Genomic DNA, 5,683 nt, shown 5'->3' with positions numbered 1-5,683 from the left:
AAATAAAATCTTCAATATATATATATATATATATATATATATATATGATTAGAAACCTTAAATTCAAATGGTATAAATAGTTATTTAAAAGTGATATAAGATTTAGTTGATTAACTCACCATTTAATGGTTATCGGTTGTGCTACAAGTCTTGTTATTTTTCTTTTTATATGTTTTATTTTTTCATTTTAAATAAATTTTTTTTCTTTAAATCAACTTGGACGTAGGTAAACCTTTAGATATTAGTCATATTACCTATTGCAAAGTGCAAAGCCTTTAAGAAGATATGCATTTTCAGTTTTATAGTGAAAGAAATCAAATAATACCAAGAAAAACACAAGTGCGGTGAAGTTAGTATTACGGTCAACAAGAACAATAATGGAAGAAATTAAACCCTTCAATATGAGGCAAGTTAGGGTATTATTGCAAAACCTCATCCTGATTGTGTGGAAGATATTAGTTAGACAATTATTTAAAAAAACATAAATTTCTACAACTAAACAAGGGAGACTGCATGAATCAATGGTCCATTGCCTGCACCTACACATGACCACACCAACCAAATCTTTGACCACATGATACTTTGCTATTAATTATAACCGTCATTAACAACCAGATTGGCACTCAACAGCTTACTTACACTTTATAGCTTCATCAATTAAATAAGCCTTTGAAATCAAGTTATTTCAACATTGTATGTAATTACAGTAACTATAGTATTCACCAGTGAATACATTGTTTAATAACCATTAGAAGTTATAGCATACTCACATGTGAATATAAGTATTTATCAGTGAAATGTGAATACATTGTTTAATAACCATTAGAAGTTATAGCATACTCACATGTGAATATAAGTATTTACCAGTGAATACATTGTTTAATTAATTATCAGAAGCTGTAGCATACTCACTTGTGAATATATGTATTTATCAGTGAACACAATGTTTTTGAATATGTAATGAATTCAAATAAAATTTTCAGGTTGTTCTCAATTATTTATCGATAAAAAGCGCAAAACCTAAGATACTTGGTGTAGCAAGTTTTCCCTTGAGCCACTTTTGGTAAAATGGTTAAAGTAAATGACCGTGTCGACACTAGATTTGTTGTTCTTCATTTCTTATGTTGTTATATGATGTTATAGCCGCCCCTGCTTCTATCTTACTAGGTTACTCTTTTACTCCTTTTGGTATTTTGTAGTTTTCTATATGTATAGTATTAGGTTGCTTGTTCGTATGCTGTCTGTTTTTTGAGCTTGTGGTCTCTCAATCCTTATGGATAAAGGTACGGTTCGATTACATCTCACACTCTCTTGAACTTATCATTAGCTTTGTTATTTGTAGGATATTCTTGATATGTTTGTTGTTGTTGTTTGATGTTATTCATAAAGATCAAGATCACAACATTGTTAGTTCACTAAACTTTATTTTAGTTCAAAATAAAAAAAAAAAGAAAACAAAACCCAACAATATTTGAAGTTTTTTTTTTTCCTTTTTATATAAGACTATGGGGTATGAGGCTTGGGTTGGGGCGTGGGTTGGCTGAAAACGCCCAAGCCACCACCTCGGGGCTTGGGTTGGGGCGTGGCCCCATTGGCGTGGGTCTGAAGCCGGGCATGAGGCGGGCTAGTAAGTGACATGGCAGGCTCTCAATGGCCAAACCAAACTCATGCCTCCCAACCCAAGCCCCACCATACCCCATGGGCGTAGGTTTGAGTGGTGGGGGGCTCCCATTCCATGTGTCAACAAATGTCCAAACCCAAACCCAACCCAAGCTCCGGCCTAAGCTGATACCCTTTTAGTGTTTTAGCTAGTAGTTCAGTTGATAATTGGGTGATGGGTGTGTGTACACACAACACACACGTGCAGAGAAAATAGTACCCTTCCGAATAACTAGTGAAGAAGAGTCCAAACACAAATGTAACCCAAACACTTTCTCCACCAATCACCGAACAAAAGCAAGATTGTCCTTTCTCTTTTTTCACACACACGTAACCTATAATATTAAATCATCTTCAACAGAACAGACACTGACAACCACTAGTCAACCACTCACCATTCACCAGTCAAACAGGCTCTCTCATGCACTCTAATTAACCCCCCCCCCCCCCTCCCTTCTGAAATTCCATAACTACCCCTACATGTTTATTGTATTTATCGTAAACCAATTCACCTATCAAGTCTACTTCAATTGTACACTTACTGTACATAACAGGGTTGGTGTGTGTGTGTGTGGTGGGGCTATCTTATCTTATTTGAAAGATTCGAGGATAGGTGTAGGTCTGTGTATTCATGTGATGTTAACATCTTCATACCAACTCATAACAAACACGAGAAAAGCCAAACCATAACATCAGGTGTGTGTCAATAATACACATGGGAACACACATTAATTGACAACACTTTTGGTTACCATAAAGTAGTTAAACGATGGTGTTCATTGATTGCATGCATCCAACCCATATATTGATATTTTAAACATGTATCATCATTTTTGTAGATAAACTAGAAAACAGTCTCGCCGCGTTGCGGCGGGGTCCGGTAGCAATTGCCGCTAGATTATACGTAACGTGTCTAATGATCCATTGAAGCTAAGTTTCCCATGAAATTAGGCAATGTACTTGCACGATAAACTCAAACTGATGAATACTGAAACAAAAATCGCAAGGACATACGGCTTGTAGCTATGCCGCCAGATATTGACATGCAAAGTTTAAACATAAAAGTTTAGGTCATTCTCCATAGCTTTCACTTTCTACAAACCCCTCAATTATTAAGAAATTAGAAAATATAATTGATCAAAATAAATAAGTATCAATATCTTGTACAGATATAGTTTGCATACCAAATAAAAATAATTACACTTTAGTTCACGACTTTTTCACGACTTCTAAAAAGGAGAGGCAAAGTTAAAATATTAAAAATATCACAAATCTAAAACGTAATAGGGTCAACTTATACCTCTAATTGTTAAAATAAAAAAGATGAAAAACCAGATCAAACGGGTTGAAAGTTGCCCGTATTATTTTTTAATACGTAACACCTCCTAACACATAAGTGAAAGTCTTATTGATATTAAAAGTCGACATTTTTGGTCCATTACCTGACCGACCTTTTTGGTGCAAATTTGTCTATTAGACGACCATGGTTGCAATAGAAGTTGTAAGTGGAGAAACTCGCACCTGCTGTCTTTGGATTTTGCCGCATCAAGAGACGGTTTTCACTCAACTCATCACAGCCTATTTGACACCTGGATGAATATCATCAAACACATAAACAAACATAACTAAAAGTTTATAAATAAGAAGCAAGTTACCAGCGATTTTATAATTCACATTGAAACTAATAGCGAGTGGATTCCTTTAATAGCAAAAAAAGAGCAATAATTTTAGACTTACGTTCTCAAGATAGTGTATTATTACCTCGGGCGGAACAACTCAAGCAAGTCACGCATGGTGACTGCACCACCACCAATCAACCTATTGTTTACTAACCATGTTGTTTTTCAAAACTTTAGCGGCATCACATCATTCAACTACAATGCTAATAACTTATAAGGCATTTGAAGATAACTGGGCTGCTATTTTTGCTAATTTTTGGGCTGCGACTCTTCAAATTATTAATGGGCTTGTATTTTGCTAACCTATGGGCTGCAACTCTGCAAGTTATTACTGGGCGGCTATTTTGCTATTTGTTTGGGGTGCAAATTAGTTAGTGAGCTTATAGATTTTGGGTTGCAACCTAAATTTAATTCATTAACTTCTGGTATGCAATCAAATTTAAGTTTCATCAACTATTTTGCTAATCTCCAGGTCTATTACAACATCATCATTACTGATACTAATAATGGCATTACAAACTATACTAAGAGCAAAAGAGTATCAACAATTTCCGGTGCATCCAGCTGGATCCTAGGTTTACCTCCTCAGAAACACGTCACTCGCTGTCTTCGTCTTTTACTTTAGGGGTTGGGAAAATTCATTCCATTTACACCCACCAATCGACCTACTTTTTACCTCGTTTTTGCCAACCATTTGATATTTCTAACACTTAACTTTAATTACCTACTATTACATGCCATTCCAAGGTCACAAAATTCAACAAAACACATTAACACATAAAAAATAAACTCTGCCAGAAGAGTAAGATAAAGAAATGCTATTAAGATAAACAACTCACCTCAAATATTCTTCTTTCTAGGTCCCTCAACTGTCCTTTAATCAACTCGCCTCATGGTTTACACTCTTGTTACGTCATATTTGATATCGATTGCCTCATCACTAAAGTATGTACAAAGCAAACAAAAGTTAACTTACACCAAAGCATGTATATTATAATAATCACCTTCTTAAAATCTAAAATCTATAAAAGAACGATATGCCATGGTGTAAAAAATATAAACAAATATGCCATAGTGCACAACAAAAGTTTCACGGTGTGGTTTAATTTCCTAGGTCTTTCACACAAAAAGTTGAATGATAATGGTATGAACAAATTGGAAAATCAAAGTTGATTAAGGAGTAATATGATCCCTCAGTTCAGCTAAAATGTATTGTTAACCAAAATGATGCATAAACTATAAACTAAAAGAAATATATTTAACCAAATGGAAATTAAACATACCAGATTGAAGCAGACGAACATAAAAGCTATCACCCAAACCTGTTACAAATAAGAAACCAAAATAAACACGACATGCTGATTCCAAATAAACAGAAATGAGCGATTACTCACTGGAGAATAAAGACAAACGTAGAACGTTTGCAAACTGCCGGAACCCTAGTTAAAACACAAACACTTAAATCAAAGAACAACAAACTGACATCCAACTAACCTGAAAAACATAAATTACACCCGGCTATGACCGATCACCATCGTGAATAACCACCGACGGACAAATAAGCCACCGGATCACAAAACTTAAAAAAAAACGCTTAATATACTCAATAATGATATAGATCTCAAGCTTTGAGTAAACAATAAACGCTTATAAGTAGCAAATTAACAAATCCCATACCTAGGTGAACGTTGGAGGTGCTCCGGTGAACGGCTAGGAACTTTGATGGTGTTCGTGCGGCGGCAGGGAACTCCGGTGGTGTTCGTGCGGCGGCAGGGAACTCCGGTGGTGTTCGTGTGGCGACAGGGAACTCCAGTGGTGGTGTTCGTGCGGCAACGACAGGAAACTCCGATGGTGTTCGTGCGGCGGCAGGGAACTCCGGTGGTGGTGTTCGCCAGCGACAGGTGTTCGTGCGGTGGTTCAAACCACATCACCTTCACCATCGCACTTCTCTCTCTTTGTCTCTGTGTCCATCTCTCTCTAGGGTTTGGTGTTGTGTAGAAGACAAGTAGATAGATAATGAAAAGATGGGTAAACCATGCATCAAGAATTTGGACATACAATATAACAAAGCACAGACAACAAAATAAGCACAAAGTACAACCTTTAATGCACAGAAATGATGAAAATTAGAGTATTATATAATATAGACTATAGTGGCATGTCATATGTTTAAATGTATTTGACCAAATGTTTAAATGTTGCTTTTTCGTGAGACCTTGTTTTAGTACTCTTTAACATTGTTATTATTATAGATAACACTAAATGGCTATTTGTCCACTTTTGAATGGTTAAGTGTTGAATCTGTAAGAGTTCGAAACCATTAAGTACTAAATCAGTAAGAGGTC

At 35.7% G+C, this 5,683-nt stretch overlaps 1 long non-coding RNA gene across 2 annotated transcripts; it reads right to left on the bottom strand.

Moving 5' to 3' along the window:
* Positions 1 to 2,771: 2,771 nt before the first annotated feature.
* LOC110894308 lies at positions 2,772 to 5,380 on the bottom strand. 2 transcript variants are annotated; one of them, XR_004874533.1, is made up of 5 exons: positions 5,016 to 5,380; positions 4,833 to 4,931; positions 4,622 to 4,660; positions 4,178 to 4,278; positions 2,772 to 3,248 (listed from the first exon to the last, which is right to left on the bottom strand). It is a non-coding gene; the product is annotated as an uncharacterized LOC110894308 (long non-coding RNA). The 2 variants fall into 2 exon arrangements; XR_002566245.2 differs by having other exon boundaries at positions 4,833 to 4,917; positions 5,016 to 5,378.
* Between the last annotated feature and the right edge of the window lie 303 nt (positions 5,381 to 5,683).

The sequence above is a fragment of the Helianthus annuus genome, chromosome 12 (genome assembly GCF_002127325.2).
Source record: "Helianthus annuus cultivar XRQ/B chromosome 12, HanXRQr2.0-SUNRISE, whole genome shotgun sequence".
Lineage (NCBI taxonomy): Eukaryota > Viridiplantae > Streptophyta > Magnoliopsida > Asterales > Asteraceae > Helianthus > Helianthus annuus.
The sequence above is the reverse complement of the archived record's forward strand: the minus strand, read 5'-3'. Positions and strand labels throughout refer to the sequence as shown.